The sequence below is a fragment of the Podarcis bocagei genome, assembly GCF_964188305.1.
Source record: "Podarcis bocagei genome assembly, chromosome: 3".
In the NCBI taxonomy this organism is placed as follows: domain Eukaryota; kingdom Metazoa; phylum Chordata; class Lepidosauria; order Squamata; family Lacertidae; genus Podarcis; species Podarcis bocagei.
Window position 1 is genome coordinate 54,628,572 of NC_138127.1, and position 19,359 is coordinate 54,647,930.

General features: G+C 42.6%; 1 long non-coding RNA gene across 1 annotated transcript in view; it reads right to left on the reverse strand.

Moving 5' to 3' along the window:
• Nucleotides 1-2,950: 2,950 nt before the first annotated feature.
• LOC308583480 overlaps nucleotides 2,951-19,359 on the reverse strand; it is a 34,871-nt gene continuing 18,462 nt past the window's right edge. The window contains exons 2-3 of the long non-coding RNA XR_014006246.1: nucleotides 7,764-7,972; nucleotides 2,951-3,445 (exon numbers count right to left, since the gene is read on the reverse strand). This is a non-coding gene — a long non-coding RNA (uncharacterized lncRNA). The remainder of the gene's footprint in view (nucleotides 3,446-7,763; nucleotides 7,973-19,359) is intronic.

The window sequence follows — 19,359 nt, forward strand, 5'->3', positions numbered from 1 at the left end:
TGGGGAGGAAGGTTTGTACTACTACCCCCAATCCAGCTGTACAAGGTAGACTAGAACTGATGACAGGAAGTTAAGCTGTTGTCTTGGCACTTCCATGCACATTGGGAGGAGATCATAAACCTTTTTCTTCATGTTTGCAAGTGGAATCAAAGGTTTACCTTAATTTCAGACCATCAGTCCATATAGCTCAGTAATGTCTACACTGACTGGCAGTAACTCATGAGGGTTTTATCCAAGGAGCTGTAGTTTAGCCCCTCAAAGAGCTACAATTCCCTTCACCCTTAATAGACTATGGTTCCCAGGATTCTTTGGTGGGGTGTTTTAAATGTGTTTTTCAAAGTAACGTGCATATGCAGTCCAAAGCCAAGACCAACAGGTGCCTGTCTAATCACCAAGCAGATAGAGTCCCACAATACTGGTGCAACCACAATGAAGGCCTTGTTGTTGGTGACCACATGCCAAACATGTGACACTGCTAGTAAGGATTTATCTGCTGACTGTGGAGACCTGGACAGGCATCTAGGGTGGCAAGTCAGCCTCTAATTTTTTAAAACAAATAAACAAAAAACAAACAAACTATACGTAATAAGGGAAACATGGGGTTCCCAGACTTATTTCCCCTTCATAGCCATTTCTTTCTTTCCAGCCAGAACTCACTGGAACTCAATTCTAGCACTTCTCGGGTGGGCGCCATTGACATTCTAAAACTATGAGGGAGGCATTCACGGTGTGTTCTGGTACCTCTTTTTATAGAAAAACAGCACTGCTCATAACACTAATTTGAGAGGGGGAGAAGGGCTGACTGAATCCTCATTCATTCAAATGGGCCTTTTCTGCATTAGCTCTAACCCATGGAATGGTCTCCTCAAGGAGGCCCACCTGGCACCAACTTTGTCATCAGTTCAGCACCAGGGAAATATATTTTTGTTTTCCCAGGTCTTTGGACGTCATCAATGATTAGATAATTTTACTCTGTGTTTTCAATATGACTGTGTGTTCTTCTGATACAGTGGTAGCTCGGGTTACATACGCTTCAAGTTACATATGCTTCAGGTTACAACTCCGCTAACCCAGAAATAATACCTCGGGTTAAGTACTTTGCTTCAGGATGAGAACAGAAATTGTGCTCCGGCGGCGCAGCAGCAGCAGGAGGCCCCATTAGCTAAAGTGGTGCTTCAGGTTAAGAACAGTTTCAGGTTAAGAACGGACCCCCCGCAACGAATTAAGTACTTAACCCGAAGTACCACTGTATTCTTAACGGTATTCTATTCCTGTTGTAAATTGATCCTGGACTTTGGTTGTGGGAAGAGCTACATACATTCAATACACCTAAACCTAACCATGGAAGGCTTTGAATGTTAGATATTAATTGACAGTTTAGGTCAGCATTTCGTTCTGGGCATCACTTGATTTCTATGGGATGAAGGGGGAATTACTGAACAAACTACCTACTTATTCTTCCCTACATAAAGCTACAGGGACCCTGTGTCTTTCCCCCTGTGGGTGGAAAAGCAACTTATGGGCCGTGCTGACAAATGGCAGGATCAGGAAGGTTAAGCAGCCCCTCTTCTTGTCTCTCTCTCTGCCTCTGAGGTGCCCTTGCTTTTAAAACAAAACTGTTAGGGGAAAAGAGTCACCAAATGCAGTCGTGTGTAGACTGAACTGTGAATGCATAAATGTACTATATAAATTCTAATAATTATATTAGAATTATATTAATATAATAATAGTTATTATTCTTATACTAATTACTCACGAGGAAAAAGTGCTTGGAATTTGAAAATATATAGAAAATAATTGAAGATCATTCTGGCGAAAGAGTGTACGTCCAAACTCTCTCACACACATTATTGAATCTGACACTGACATACTTTCCTTGATAATACAGAATAGGGTATATCTTCCTTCCTTCTTGTGGCTAGATTGGAAAGAGTGACCTCTGCTTGCTGATAGCAATCCAGTTGGTAATGGAAAGCTCACTCCACAGAAATCGAGTGACTCCTCAGGTCAATACGCTGACCTGAACTGTCCGGATAGGATGCAAGGGATACCTGGCACTCAGACTATCCAGTTACTGAAGATTTTCAGTATCCATTTCTATCTACTCAAGCACAAACTGTGCTGTTTTTATATAAAAACACAGCCTTATGGGGGGGAAAAACCTTTAAAATGAACCGATTTACTGCGGCATACACCTTTGTGAACTAAAACCCGCTTCATCAGGGGCAAAGGTTGTTATCATTAATTGGCATGTATGTGTCCCCACACATACCCACACATGGGTATAGAGGGGGGAACTGTAAGCAGTGGGACCTAATGGACTCTAAATGTAGCAATATGCTTTTGTTCTCAAAATGTTAGCTAAATGTAGCAAAATGATACGGATCTGGATGCCAGAGGCACAGATCCAGAAATGGTTGCAAAGAGGTAATTGATTTCAAAAATCATGCTCCTAAAAGAACTTTCACATAGTATGATTCAAAACTGAAGCTTCGTTCCACTCCCTAGCTAATCAACACCCAATACAATACACCACTTTTCAGCTGAACAGGCAGAGAGCATGGTCAGTGCTTTTTTCTGGGGGCACGCAGGGGTACACATACCCCTAAATATTTTGTGAAAAAACGAAAAAAAGTTTTTTAAAAGTTTATTTTCTAGCATGGTGAATCATCAGTTCTGTTGCTACCCCCAATGGCGGCCTCATTTCCTGTCACAGTGTTTCTTGAGTCTCAGGCGGAAGCGGGCGTTTAATGTGTGAAGTAGGAGCTGGAATCTAGCATGGTGATTGGTCAGTTTCCTTGTTACCACCTCCAATGGCAGCTTCATTTCCTTTCCTGGTGATTTTCTTGAGTCAAAATGAGAGTACCCCCTAAAAAAAATTTTTAGGGGGGAAAAGCACTGAGCATGGCCAACGGTCAGGGAAGAAGGGCAGTCTAGCATCCATTGTGGGGAAACCCCTTCTTTTTCCTCATAAGGAGAAACAACTAGAAGAGTATCCATTTTGAGATAGATTTATAGACCCTCCTTTTTCTTACACCCACAAAGTCATTGTAAAAAAGCACAGGAGAAAGAATTGTCTCTGCTAAGAAAACCTAACAATTTCATTATAAACCAAGGGGGCAAAAGGAGAGGTGACTTGTCCAAGATCACCAATTAACAGGTATGGCAGGAATAGAAACCACGTCTATTGTTTTCTTGTCCAGTGCATCTTCCCATGGTGCTTTGCCTCTCCGTGGACTTGGGCCCTTGGGAATATTGCGCTTCCCTCAGATTCCTGACACGGGCACTTTGGTATTGTAATAGGAGAAAGCCTAAAATAGTGCAAGATGCCAGCCCGTTCTTTTAATATAATTGGGATCTCTCTTGAAGAGAATAGCACAAATATTGCTCTGTATTGCTTGGAGTTTTTCCCCCTTTTCTTTTCTTTTCCAGGGCTGTTGTTTTTCTGAATTAGGAAATAAATCAGGGGAGATCATAGTAAGCCTGTAATACCCTGCTCAGCACTATGGAACACATCTTACAGCGATGAAACACAAACCTCTAGGCAGGAAGATAAGATACCAAAAATGAAAATTTGCTGAATATCATCAGAAACCACATACCCTTGAGAAATCTCCAAATCCAAGAACCATAAACAACTTGTTAAGACATACAATTACTGAATAGTCCTAGCAGCGAGTGCTTCCCTTGATGAAACGAAGAAAGCAAGGCAGCAATAAAAAATCAAGCCCACGAAGCAAGTAGACCCAGAAGGTTATTTTAGTTATTTTAGAGAGGGGGAAGAGACTGGTGGAAATAAGGACATGCTTCTAGCACTTCAGCTCTCATGCCAAGGATCACGGCTCAAGCTTCCCTCCCCAGTATTACAAATTGCTACGGTTCTACTCGGCCCCTCTGCTGTATTCATTTATTCTGCAATAGGCTGTGCTCTATTGATGTAAAAGCCGAATACAATTGTATTTGTTGTCAAACGATGTGCCAGAAAGAAACGTAAATTGGCTTACAATGGCCTGCTTCAGACATAGTCCTCCCGATTGTCAAACCATTATTTAGTGGTTGGAAGTGCCCAATAGGAACACAGGCTGATCCACTCCTCCCCACAAGCAGAGTTGCTGCAAACTATAGTTAGGTCTTAACCCAGAGGTAGAAACCAGACATGAGATCTAATTTTCAGATTGGATTTTCAGATTGGAAAGCAAAGTTTGGTCTGCAGTAACTTTAGTTGCTCTGGTTCTGTTGCAAACCATAGTTATGGCTAGCTAAGAAATGCTGGGGGTGGGGAGAGGGTTGATGTGGGCCGGGGAGCCGGAACTGGCTGGGTTTCCACTCAGAACTCACATATTGTGCACCTGGTTTTCTTGTGCGTTTTTAACTATTGACATCCTCTTTGCTTTCAAGATGTTGAAAGTCAAGCTATTGCCAGGTACATTCATTGGTCACATGGCACATGGAAAAGAGCCTCCAGCAGTACACAGTGGTGGGACTGGGGGTCAAAGGAAGGGATCCTCAGTGTGAAGAGTCTCTCTGTTCTCAGCTGTGAAATCTCAGACGTATGGAAAGCATTTTAGCACACTTTCAACTAAAGCATGCAAAGTGCCTTTATTCCTAATCCTAATTCATTTGTCTAATGGGGACAACCACTTAAAAAAATAAATCTGGAATTATATTTCACCTTTGGTGTCATTGGGTTGAACCCAATAGTAGCTTTGAACTACGGGAAAGCTCTTCCGCTAGCACAATGCAAGGTAACCAATTTTTTACTGATCCCTCTTACCTCCTGCAGCCCTCTATGACCCCCCCCAAGTTGCCATGGAGGGTTGGAGAGCATTCTAGAACAGCATGGGATATGATGGTAAGTAAGGGTGACGGTGGTGAAAATCAGGTATCCTGTTTTGCATGAGCAGAAACTACTTATATTAGTATATTGAATTTAACCCTAACTTAGCTATGTTTGAATGGATATATGTAACTGCTGTGTTTCTGGTACATGGGAGAGTCTAAAATTCAAGCTCAGTTACTGCTTTGGGTCAGAAGTGAAGGTTTTTGTACCAGATTTATTTTAGTCCATTGCTGATTATGCCATTAAGAACAGAAAATAAGATTCACTCTGTGTGGCATCTTAGCCAGCACTATTTTGCTCAAACCCCTGTCATTAAGTGCCTCACTTTTTAAGCCTTTAATTTACTCAGGTAATTATTTAAAGAAAATGGAGTATCAAGCTAAGAATCTTTTAAAGACAGTTTACACAGAATTCTATATAGTCAGCCATGTAACCAGTCAGGAGGGAAATAACATGTTATACAAGAACAGAATACAATAAAAGTGATGGGCAGATTGAATCCTTTGGTATCTGACTACCCGTTACACAGAAACAAAGCCTGTGTAATACTACAGTGATACCTATGTCCTGAAGTGTTGTCGTTGTTGACAATGGGGATGAAATCAAACTGCTGCATTAGCAGCACTGAAATGACCTCACTGGGCACAAACCTGGGCCACTGCTGCCCAGCTATAGATACACACACACAGTTGTCAATGGTGTCCAAACATTTTTTGTGGTGGGGATTGATATTGTTCCACATCGCCAGACCTCACAGGAAAACCAACTGGCTCTCTTAGTAAGTGAACAAGAGAGGTCTTGTAGAGCAGTGTTTCCCAACCACTGTTCCGCGGCACACTAGTGTGCCACGAGATGTTGCCTGGTGTGCCGCGAGATGTTGCCTGGAGGGAGGCGGGCGAGTCAGGCAGCGAGAGGCGGGGCGGCGGCGGCGAGGAGAGGCCGCCCAGCGCGGGGCTCTCGCCGTCTGCCTGCCTGGCTGCCTGCGAGCTCGGCGGGCAGCGCCTCCGTCCGCAGCGCCCGCCTCGCGGCTCTCATTCCCTGCCAAAGCTCACCCAGCCAAGCCGCGCTCTCCTTCCTGCCTCGCTTTGCTGCCTCCTCCCCCCCCACCCCCAAAGCTTGGAGGTTCCCCGGCAAGGGGGAGGGAAAAAAATTGAAACTTACACTTTCGTGCGTCCCTCCCGGCGTGACGCTGCGCGCTGACGTCACGGGGCTGTAATGGTGGTGTGCCTCGAGATTTTTTTCATCAAACAAGTGTGCCTTTGCCCAAAAAAGTTTGGGAAACACTGTTGTAGAGCTCATTGCCAAGTTTAATTATTGTGAAATTCTCCACCATCTCTACTTCTTAATAATTAGGATTTCATTGTAAACATAGAAAGGAAGCTCAGAATAGGTTAAAATGCTTTTCTGGCTTACCACATTCCACTTACAGTTCTGGTGGAAACCTGAGATTTCCCCATCTGCATTCTAATGAGGCACAATTCTCAATAGGCTTTAGTATGACTGATCTTGTTATTGCTCAGCTTTGAGAGGCCTGTCACCTTATCATCTTAAACAATTACTAAACTGTCCACCAAACAGAGGTAGACAAACCTATGACGGGTTGCCTACAGGCCATTGATACCTGGCTTTTATTTAAAGTAAGCATGAGAACTCACTTCTTAAGAGCCATGGAAATGAAGGCTATTGGTCAGATCAGATCAGATTAACTCATCACAAGTATTCTTCTGTAAAACTAATGAAATCATAAAGCTGCAATAGATGCAGAATTGACCAATTCACCTTCAAAGTGAATAATGTAGGACAGGAAAGTATGGGTGTCATCTCAGAAAGGGAGTGAGGACTGAGATGAAAAACTAAAAATGGAAGAGGGCAGAAATGCACAGCTGGTGTTCTCGCTTAATCAGGTGGCAAAATCTAATAAAGCTTTGATGTGTGTTATTGAACTACTGGAAACCAAAACACCAGCGTAGAATATTAGGCTGCTGAATCCTACTGTCTCACTATAAGAAGAAAAACTAAACAGCAATCTTGTAAACAGAACCTGGGTTCCAGAGACACAAAATTTAATACAGAAGATCACTTTGCAATGTGTGTGCATGTGATATATATTACAGTGCAGGCCCAAAATGTGAAGGTCAAACCTAGGTTGGCCCTGCTGGCTCATCCGTGCAGTCCCAACCTTGCTGCCATAATAGGGAATGCATGTTAATAAACAGTAGGTGCATGTATGGGCAGTTAGTTTGTACCGTTGTGGCACCTCAGTATAATCCATTTTGGACAGATATGGCACCAGAATGGAATTAAATGATGACTGCATGTAGAATGCACAGGTCGACTCTATCTGACTCATTTCACAACCATTCTGTAGCATGCCCTTACCTTTTTTTTCCAGCATTTTGCAAAATTTTCAGCACTTGCCTAATATTATTTCCCACCGATCACTCCCACCATACTGATCTTTTTCTGTGTGTGTCTGGTTTTAAAAATTACACTTTATAAAGAAATCCCATAAGGACGTACGGTACATCCTCTGTTCACCGGTGACCTTTCCAATTTATAACTTCATGGCGGAAGTATTCGTATCTGATCCTCAAAACCTTGAAACTAGAAAGTGTTGGTAACAGCCGATGCCGGCACTTGGGAATGGAGCTTGGGCCTGCTGCTTAGCATGCCATACAATCTCAATTAGGTGTGACAGCTCAGACTTTCTTTAATGAGATGATGCTCCATTTGATGTGATTGTCACATAATTGACAAGGCATATCTCACTTGATTTTTATCTCTGAGATAGCTCCTTATGGGAGCCAGTAATATAGCAAAATATCACCCCCTCTCTTCTTTCTCTTCATGCAGATGTCTTGATATGCATTATATTTCCTTCTTTCACCCCACCTTCCTTGCATGCATTAAATCACCCACTCACCTTCAAGACAGTATCTAAAGCTGGTCAAAGCAAGGTATACCAAACCCAAAATTTTGTGTAAATGTCTTCTTCAGATTTTGAGAGATGAATTTCTTTGCAAAAGATTCATTTCTGAGAAACATGCAGAAGGAGTACATCTGTTCAGCCTTCCGTCCCAACATGGTCCACCACCAAATCCAGCTGCCACTCCTTTCATACACACCTCTGGCCTGGCAAGAATGGAGCAAGCTGGTTATTATTAGTAGGATTATTTTGGTTTAGAAATCCTCCTGATCCCCAAAAATATATAAGTGGTACCTCGGGTTACATACGCTTCAGGTTACAGACTCTGCTAACCCAGAAATAGTACCTTGGGTTAAGAACTTTGCTTCAGGATGAGAACAGAAATTGTGTTCCGGCGGCGCGGCAGCAGCAGGAGGCCCCATTAGCTAAAGTGGTGCTTCAGGTTAAGAACAGTCTCAGGTTAAGAACGGACCTCTGGAACGAATTAAGTACTTAACCCGAGGTACCACTGTATAGCCTTTATGATGTACAGCAGGGTTGGGGAACCCCCCCACCCCATCCCTGCCACTGAGGTTGTGCAGCTGCAGCAGCTGCTTCCAGCGGGTGCTCGTGAGATCTCATGGCACTCTCGTGAGATTTCGCTGGAAACCACAGCTGCTGCAACCATACATACCCAGTAAGCCAGGCTTTGGTGAGGGTGGAGTGGCACCTTCTTCTTTTGCTTCATGAAATGGGATGGGCCACCAACGTTTTCCACTCAGTACTGACCCATCTGTGTTGAGATAATAGAAAGCACTCTAGGCTTCATCTTACAATACCATAATATCACTTGGCACTGCTATATCTAAGCACCAGGGCAAACCAAGGACAGGCCAGAAGTTTAAATGCTTCCCACTTAAACACTGTTTTAAAAAAGTGTTAAATTCCATTTCTACAAAAAAGGGGACATTCACAATAATTTAAGCTACAGTTCACCTATACATTAGGCAAGGGTACATAGTGTATGAAAATGTCACACAGAGGACAGTTCGATGTCACAGGACTCGCATGCAAATGGAATAAAACTTTCATATACTATGTGCTCCATATAAATGCAGACACAGCATAGTACTCCAGCATGCCTCAGTCCATCAGAAAACCTCATCAAAAAAATTCAAAAAAAGTCACATTTGATGCGCACTGTAAACACATAACTGGCAGAAATTTAATGCTATTATTGTGGTTAAATGTATATCCGATCTCTTTCCATCAAGGAGCTCAAGGTAGAATATGTAGTTTATTATCATTAATAAAATTATCATTTGCAATGCATCCGGGGGGGGGGGGGATATTTGTATATAAATAAGACAGAGATCAGAAACATATAATAAATCCTGAATTCAAAAGAAGCACATTTGCCTTATGACCTGTATAAACAGTCAATGAAAATATGATAGTACCTTCCATGATTAGCAAGCAGATCTCTTTTAATATATTTTGTGTATTCTCTCTATCCCTGTCAAAGGAGAAATTGTTTTGAAGTCAACATTAGAGCCCAACCCCCGCTTTCTAAAGCAGCTCCTTCAATTGATCCTTCACATATCAGTATCACTCAGTAGGTGGCTAAACTCTAAAAGGTTTGGGCAGAAGTTAATATCAAACTATTCAGACTTCAAGGTCCTCTCCATCACCTCCCAACCGACATCTATCCAAGTCAGAATGTGCAGTGTGTCACAATTCAAGTTAAGGGATTGGTAGCAAATGCCACTTATCCTTTGAAGGAACCGGCATGTGTGAGCTTTATAATGAAAGGAAACAGCAGAAAGAAAACCCTCTGCAAAGAACTGTGTTTGGGGTTTGTTTGTGTTTGGAGAGGAGGGGAGGGAGATTTGCTTGGAATATGGGGTGTTAAGCTAAATAAAATCAGAGAGTTGAAGGGAGCCTTGCATGGCTCTTGGGATAGGCATTTTGCTTTTTTTATATAATAATATTTATTGCTTTTACAACAATTTAAACACTTACAAAAGAAAAAACAAAAAAACAATACATTATAATACAAAAAACTACATAAAAATTAACAAAACAAAAACACTTTAAAAACACATCAAAAGAAAAAGAAAAGAAAAAAGAAAAAGAAAAGAAAAAAGAAAAAACTTCCAATATCTTATCTTTCTTTCCCATATTTCCACGGCCTCCTCACACCTCCCATTTTGTATTCCACTTCTATTAATTATTTCAGCAATTCCTTACCATCTTCCCCTGTTTTCTATCCTATAATTATCTTAACACCTTTTAACCTTATTTTCCTTTAATACTCTACTAATCTATTTATACTTAATTCCTTATAACATTTCTACTGAAGCCGTATAATTTCATTCCAACATTCTTCTAACATTCATTAATTTTACAATATTTGTATAAATAGTCTTTAAACTTTTCCCAGTCTTCTTCCACCGACTCTTCTCCCTGGTCTCCGATCTTGCCAGTCTTTTCCGCCAATTCCGTCTAGTCCATCAACTTCATCTGCCATTATCCAACACTTCAGTGCTTTTAAGAGACAGCCATTCTCTCAGCCAGCAAAAAGCAGATGACTCACAACAAAGTTTAAGTGTCTGGCAGGGCAGGTCCACCTCCTTCTTTAGCATCCGTCAATATCTTAAGTTTTACTCGATGCGTCCTGCCCTGCCAAACCAATCCAGGAGCATCCCTCTGCCACCTCCTGAAACAATCCCTCCCATCCAAAACTTGCACTTTTTGACACAAAAGCAACATCCCCGGCAACACAGCAACCCTCATCCCCACCACAACAGCTCGGCCCAACCATAACAACTTCAGATTTGTCCATATTTCCCAATCCCCCTTCTCTTCAATCCAACATCCTTCACAGTTACCCTTAAGTAAATTCACATTTTTGGCGGTCCTAATGACCCCCAAAAATCTCTCTCTCTCAGCCGATGTTGATCCTGTCTCCTCCTGAAGCTCTGTCAAACTTTCCTTTCCCAGTTCTGGTGGGGTTCTGATCCTCAAATTCATCTGTTTTTCTTTAAGCTCCATCATAGCAAATATCAGCCTATGTTTGTCAAGTTGCTTTTGAATGTATGGGGCTCTCTCACACTCCAATTGTGTTGTTTTACATTCAGCAGCAAATGTTTTCTCCCTGACTTCATCCGGAGTTTGCCGTATTAAAGTAGATTCCTGTGTCAATTTCTTGATGGTTTCTGTGTTGGTGTTCACCTTTTGTCCCAGATTATTTAAACTTTCTACAATTAAATCAATTTTATTATTTGCAGCGTCCGCTTTCACATTCATCACTTCTGTTTTCTTGTGAAGCTGTTCCAGCGAGTCATTTAGTTTCAATAATGCGACCACTAAGGCCTCTCCTGTTGACATTTCATCTGTTCTTTCCTTTCCATTTGCCATAACACTTAAGAGATTCAAGGTCAACTCCAGAGTCACACAGTTTTTATCTTGCAGCTGGAAACTCCCCTAGCCCAGCTCTTATGAAGTAACCAATTTAAGAAACTTCCACTAGAGGGAAACAGTTTCTATTTATAATAGTCAAGAATGTCACCTTTAAGTGCAACTCGTACAATCCAAAGTTAGTTTCAGTTTTCAGTTACTTTATTACTCCTTTTTAGAAGCAGCCAGAAACAGTAGAAACAATATATCTCTCTTATTTTGCTAGCTGTCAAGGAACATTCTAAGTGCTGTCAATGAACATTCCAAAACGTCAGTCCTACTAGCAGCCCATTTCCAGGGTCAGAGCGGTAGTATTTTAACTCTCTTTACTCTCTCCTGCAGGCATACTCAGTCCACAACTTTCCCCCCTCTTCTCCTGCCTCCAAGGGGGATTTTATACTCTTTGCCGATGGAAATTTAATCTTTTACAAAAGGCTTTCCAAGACTTCAGCTTACAGACTCCTTGCCTCAGTCTATTTACAAATAGGGAAGGCGGACTTCCTGTTTTGAAGCTTCCAGTTTCGATGCCAAATTAAACGTTTAAAATCCGATTCTCCTGTATCAGCTCTACTCACGGGTAATTACTTTAGAGTCAAATTGTCCACAGGAAAAAGTCAGTGCTCTCCGGCAACAGCTATGCGGCTTCGCTCCGTGGAAGAAGCAGACAATTCGAAGCACCGCGCCACTCACCCCACATCGCTCCGGGTCCCCGAAATCGGGTTCCCCCACGAGTAGGGGAGTCGCAAAAGGTGCCCGCCGAATCCCACGTTCACAGGCTTCTCCTGCATCAGCTCTACTCACGGGTAATTACTTTAGAGTCAAATTGTCCACAGGAAAAAGTCAGTGCTCTCCGGCAACAGCTATGCAGCTTCGCTCCGTGGAAGAAGCAGACAATTCGAAGCACCGCGCCACTCACCCCACATCGCTCCGGGTCCCCGAAATCGGGTTCCCCCACGAGTAGGGGAGTCGCAAAAGGTGCCCGCCGAATCCCACGTTCACAGGCTTCTCCTGCATCAGCTCTACTCACGGGTAATTACTTTAGAGTCAAATTGTCCACAGGAAAAAGTCAGTGCTCTCCGGCAACAGCTATGCAGCTTCGCTCCGTGGAAGAAGCAGACAATTCGAAGCACCGCGCCACTCACCCCACATCGCTCCGGGTCCCCGAAATCGGGTTCCCCCACAAGTAGGGGAGTCGCAAAAGGTGCCCGCCGAATCCCACGTTCACAGGCTTCTCCTGCCTGTGATTTTTACGGGTCTCTGCCTTCGCCGCGGCGGTACAGACCCAAATTCCCATGGGGCAAGTTCCTCCCGATCAGAGGAACTCCGCCATTGCCGGAGGCACCAACCCGGAAGTCCGGGATGGGCATTTTGTTGGTTGCCAGCTAGGAGAGAAAAGACAATGGAGGGGAGAGGGGATTAGTTGTGTGGGAATTGGTTGATCGCGTTCATCTTAAACTTCAGTTTACCATGAACCTCTTTTTGTCTTTTCTTGTTAAATCTAGGTAATTGTCAGTGAAACCCAAGCTTAAAAGGTTTGAACGCTTACCCCAGTACCTGCCTTTATGCAGTGTTTTGTAGACGGAATCTCTTCCCATGCTGAATTTCGTCTATTTGAAAACAGTGAGAGAAAATGGCTTCAATAAGAATGTAATCTGTTGTCGGGCACTTGATTATCTGGCAGTATTTTATGAGATTGTGTATTTGATAAAGACACACAAACAGCCAAGGAGAGGATTTTGATTGCAAAAACAGCCTACATAGAAAGGGTTATGGGCGCACGCAGTGTTGCTCCGATCAAATTTGTGAACTCTGGAGTCTGCATTTCAAAAAGGCTTTTCAGAAAACTCCTCTGGAGAAGTTGGAGACAGAACCCGCATGGAAAGTAGGTGCTCTGCCAGTGAGCAGTGTTCCACTATGGCCACTCAGAGACAGATTTAGGGGAGCACGACCGGTTCCTCTCCACAGGACAGTGAGCTGAGGGAGTGCCTTCCCACCTCCTTCCCAAGGCCTAGTAAGTCCTTGCTTCAGGAAGGAGGTGTGAGGGCTCTAGCAGGATCCTAGAGCTCTTCCATCTTCTTCCCAAAGCCTAGTTTGCTCTTGTGCAGCTTTAGAAAGGAGACGGAGGACTCTAGGACCCTCCCAGAGCTCTTGTGCCTCCTTCCCGAAGCCCAGTATCTTGCTTACCCAGCTTTGGGAAGGCAGCCTTGGGCTGAGGGGGCAGTCAATTTTTGGCTTCGCACAAGGCGTCATATTACAAAGGACAGGTGAAGAGGGAACAACAGCACCACTAGGAAGAAGCAATAGAGTCAGGATGCTCCACGACTGGCAGTGTGTGGTGTGGTGGTTAGCCTGTTTTTGGGTGCCATGCTCTCAGCACAGAGCCCCAAAATGCATGAGAGCGTGATCTCACGTGAGATCACAGAGCCCCAAAATGCTCAAGATTGCGACCTCACACAAGAGCACAGAGCCCAAAAGCACATGTTACTTGCACAGCTAAGAAGATGCACATCCCGGTTCTCGGCCTCCGCATGTTGGAGAGTATGGGTTAGTGTGTTGGATGAGGACCTGGGAGACCAGGGTTCAAATACCCACTCAGCCATAAAGCTCATTGCGTGACCTTAGTCTCCTAGCCTAACAGGATTGTTCTGAGGGTAAAATGGAGAAGAGGGGAGATGCATGTAAGCTACCTTGAGCTCCTCAGAGGAAAGGTGGGATATAAATGAAATAAACACAGTCAATAAAAATAAATAGTTACCTGACAATGCTGGCCCTTGGCCCTGGCCCTTAACAACCTCTGTACACTCTTCATCCTATTAGATCAATCACTATCGCAGAGCTGTTTGGCCAAGCAGCCGATCCTTTTCACAAAAGCCCTGCTATTGTAATGCACAAGTTTGAAGTCAATTACAATGCAGAATTATTACATCTTACCAAATATGTAGCAGTGGCGGCAAATAATGAGATGAATGTACTTGCAGCTTATATATATATGCAGCATTTATAATACAAAGAGAATTGTGTTTTTAGGGGGAACCTGCCAGCTTCACAGTGTTGAACTGCCCGCTGCACCCATTTAATCCTCCAATAACTAAGCCCCCAAAGACTATCACCTCCAGCTTTCCTTCCTCCCTGCCCCCTGCTGTACCTTAATATTGAAAAATTAACCCCGGGGGAAAGCACTCGCTTCCATAGTTTTTGTTCCTTCTCTTTCCTATTATGCCAGTGTCACATTCTGCCTGACAATTTACAATAGCCCGGCTATTCTACTTTTATATTTTAAAACCTTTATGCAAATCATCTTGAGAGCACAGCAGCCCCAAGTTCGTGCATTAATGCCAAGTATTATTCACATATAAAAATTCCATTTAAATCCCATTAAGGTTGTGACATAAATCCAAACAAACTAGAAAATGCACAGTTAAGGTGGGGAAGTGGCATATGTCTTCCAGTCTCTTTCCTCAACAAGGCAGAATAAAAAAGTGATTAAAGTGTCACCCAAGTGAAGCAAAGGGACTGAAGCACATATGCTAACTGCTCCACGTTTTGCCATTTGATTTTTAAAAGAAAATCTGTGTTGCAGCCCCTGTGGTATAAAAGCTGCCATTTGTTTTTGGGTAACTATGGCTGTTGTGGTGTATTGTTGCAGAAATGAACTGAGCCGAAGGGAGAAACGAAACAAAAACACAGTTACATACTGGAAAAGAGATGGAAATGCTACAGATTTTCTGTTAAACGCTTCTTGGCGGTTATTAGCGATGGACGGACCAACCTATCTCTATTCCATGTCATTTTCAGTTGTAAGCTCCTTCCATCGCACTTTCAGCAGAATTATTTTTTCCGTACCAAAAATAATAATTTAAAAGTATGGACATTTCCTCCTAATATACATCTTTATATAAGCACTTTTCCCTAAAGAATTTGTCTTGTACATATTTTCCTCCCCTAAAATGCTCATTTTGTATGCTGTCCTAAAAAAACGAACAAATGGTAATAAAATATGCATTTTTGTATGCATTTTCCCCATAATGTGTATAGTGTTTTTGCTAAGCAAACTTACATTGCAAAATTCAGATAAATGCTCAGTCTGATTGATAACTGTGCCCTGTAAGTCCAGGGACTGCGAATTATGGAAATTCGCTTTCAAATGAGGACCGAATGAAATTCTCTTCCACCCCCTAAGGATAGCAAAAGGCAGTATGCTATGTTATTGTGCTTGCAGAAATGAGCAGCATTTATCTTTTCCTGCTCCAATCTGGCATTTCCAATTTCCCCCTTTATTACAGACATATCAGAATTAATAACAATAATGAAGCAAAACACCAAAGTTTACATACTCCATCCACACGCTTCTGTTTGTTCGCTTATCACTTATTCATCCTCATGAGACTTCAAAGTGCTTTACCAAATATAAGCCCTTGTCTCAGAAATCAGAAGTAACACTAATGGAAAGAAAAATCCCCTAAGCCCACTTAGTAGGGTTTCATGCACATGGGATAGCTGCTTTGTTGCACATCTGAACTGGATATTTTTTTTACCTGTGGGCTAAAAATGCAAATATATTTTCCCCCTGTAAATGTCAGGACTGGATGCTAGTATTCAAGGGTAAAACAATGTATGCAAGTAGATGTGGAAGCAGACTGGCAAAGATTAAAATGCTATTTATTCCTCCTGCATACCATGGATATGCAGGCCTTAGATAGCTCAGCTGGTAGAGCATGAGACTCTTAAATCTCAGCATCATGAGTTTGAGCCCCATGATGGGCAAAAGATCCCTGCACTGTAGGGAGTTGGATTAGGTGACCCTTGGGTCTACAAGTCTGATTCTATAAATGGATATTCCCCAACAGTTCTGGGTGAGACTTCTTCGCCTTATCTGAAACCCTTCCACATAACAACTCTTTCTCCATCCAAAATCAACTAATTCCAAAATCAACATCAAAACTGTTTAAAGTCCAGAAGTATGTCAAAGGCAAGGCTGTAGCGAATGTGTCCTACTTTACAGAGGACAGCTCTCTTTGAAAGGATCCTCTGTTTCAAGGGCCACTCAGTCTGAGTCTTTAAAGATAAAGAATCATAAGAAGGCACAGCAGGAGCCTTGAAGTTGCCCACCAACAGTTAGCATCTGAACAGCTGACTGAGCAAGCATTAAGGTCCCTTGGTCCACAGTTTTCTTCACTATGGCGAGATGCACTGTATCACTACTTAACTTATAGTAATCTTTCTCAATGTGCATCTATGCATATAAATTAAGGTAAAGGTAAAGGGACCCCTGACCATTAGGTCCAGTCGTGGGGTTGCGGTGCTCATCTCGCTTTATTGGCCAAGGGAGCTGGCGTACAGCTTCCGGGTCATGTGGCCAGCAGGACTAAGCCACTTCTGGCAAACCAGAGCAGCACACGGAAACACCCTTTACCTTCCCGCCAGAGCAGTATCTATTTATCTACTTGCACTTTGACGTGCTTTCGAACTGCTAGGTTGGCAGGAGCAGGGGCCAAGCAATGGAAGCTCACCCCGTCGTGGGGATTCGAACCGTCAACCTTCTGATCGGCAAGTCCTAGGCTCAGTGGTTTAACCCACAGCGCCACCCGCTTCCCTTTGCATATAAATTGGCAGATACAAAATTTATGTGAATCTGTGTTCTCTTTTGTCCTCGCTTTTGATGATGCATGTCCTCTTTTTGGCTGCGCAAGCGATGTACAAAGGAGAGCACACGCAGCCAAGGCTCACGCTAAACCATAGTTAAACATTACAACTCAGCCAGATCGATGTGATCCATGATTTTGACTTAGATAAGACTAGAAGTTTCAAAGATACGGTGAACATTTGAGAGCAAGAGATATTTTACCTTAACCAGAAATCTAGCTCTTTCTTTAAAATAGCATGCACGCGCGCACGCACACACACACACACACACAATTTAGATATGGTGGTAGATTAATTGATATTGTGCAGCTCTGATCCCTACACCATTGACATGTGAGTAGTAATACTGAGATCAACAAGGCTATCAAAAGTGGTTTCAAAACTATAGCCCACATGCTTGACTACCTAATAAGAGTCTGTCATTCTACGAACACTATAACAGTCACATAATAATAACACAGCACTTCAGAAGGTTATAAATTATACCCTTGCTGCCATCCTTCATGTATTCTATACAGATCATAGAGTTATGGTTATTGGTTGCAGTACGTATTACTAGGTCCCAGGGTCACCAGCACAGAGTTAAATGATGTAAGGGAGTGAGTAAAATGATGATCTATGTTTTCCAACATATTCAGCCTTGGTACCTACTTAACTCATTCAGTATGTTGATATGCTGTGCATGCATAATCAGATCCACTGGAAAAAGGCTGACTGTTGACTGTGGCCATACCAGGAGTGGAGGTTTATTTCAATTAAAACTGTTTTTCAGCAGAAAGCATCAGAAAGACTGCTGTGTTAGCAAAAACCTTGGGGCCTGATTCAGTCAGTGAAGCAGCTAGGGCTGCGCATGGATAGTCCAGTAATAATAAAAATGCTGGAAATCTTCCTAACTGTTTGGTAAGGAAGAAATAGTGAAGACTGACTCTTTCTGACCCCTTCCGCTTCTCCCACTGAACAGCTGGCTGGCTTTACTTACTGGACTACATGGGCTCTGGGCAAAGGGAATCATGAACACAACCTCCTTTTTTGCATGCAATTTACAATCCAACAATGGAAACACTTATAAAAGACTCATTTCATGCACATACAGCATCGAGCACAGGTCTTCACTCCCCTCACCTTAAACTGCATCACACAAACTTCACTGTCAGTGGAGAATGAGAGAGAAAAACAGAAAGATGGGGAAAGGGAAAAAAAGTATGGTAGAGTTAATATTTGACAAGAGTTACCTGGCAACAGTGAGTCCCAGCACCAAAAGGATTGAGCACCACTATCTCCCATTAAGTCCCAATACGGCACAATCTCTGTTACAGATTCCAGCCTTCAGGCCACTATGACCTCCAGGCCATATTTTATTCAGCATATAAAGAAAGCTTTCATAATGACCACCATATTTCTCATTCATTTAATATCGTAGTACAGTGGTACCTCGGGTTAAGTACTTAATTTGTTCTGGAGGTCCGTTCTTAACCTGAAACTGTTCTTAACCTGAAGCACCACTTTAGCTAATGGGGCCTCCCGCTGCCACTGCGCCACCTCCACACGATTTCTTTTCTCATCCTGAGGTAAAGTTCTTAACCCGAGGTAATATTTCTGGGTTAGCGGAGTCTGTAACCTGAAGCATCTGTAACCTGAAGCGTATGTAACCCGAGGTACCACTGTATGTGTATTCTCAGTAAATATATTTTGCATGATAGTTTGGAATGAAATCCAGTCCTATGCTAAACTTAGCCAGATCCCACCGCAGCTGCCTCTGTATACGAGACAAGCAAAAGTAATGTTTTTATTTGCATTTAGCCAACTCAGTGTTTGTGCTTGAAGCTTGAAGCATCATTCACTGAGGTTTTATTCATGAGTCCTTTGAACTCCGTTCCATCTTCGCTCTTTGGTGCATTGTATTTCCACAAATTTGGTAGACCTCAAAGACAATGCTAATAAATCACAAGTTGTGCTGTGGGGAACTACTGGGGCAGAATGAAGCAGGAGCCTCCTCTACAAATCCAAAATGCATCAGGGACACCCACTCTTGAAAGAGGTAAACAAGCATAATTGCACAAAATTGTATTGCAGAAATTTCAGATTACATAAATCAATTATATGCCCCTGCCCTGTGTTGTTAGATCACACAGATTTATGGACCAGTTATTTATTTATTTACAGTAATTAGTTAGGATTGATTGATCCAGCTATCGGCCATGAAATGTCAGCATATTCAGTAGTGCTTGGTGTCAGCAAAAAAATAATAATAATAAAAATGTGTTTGTGTGTTACTTTTACATTCAAGATGAAATCATGTTAGATTGTCAAAGGAGGTGTCACCTGGAGAGTGAAAAAATTGTGCTTAGGTGTGAGTTTTCATGTAAATAATTCCTGCAAAGCAATCCATCAGTTTGTGAGAGAACAGGAGAGTTACCTTACATAAATATTTTGTTTTCTGTACAGCTTTTTATTTCAGAGAAGCTGTGTCATTTTGTAATGTGTGTACTGCATATGCTTGAATAGGACAGTG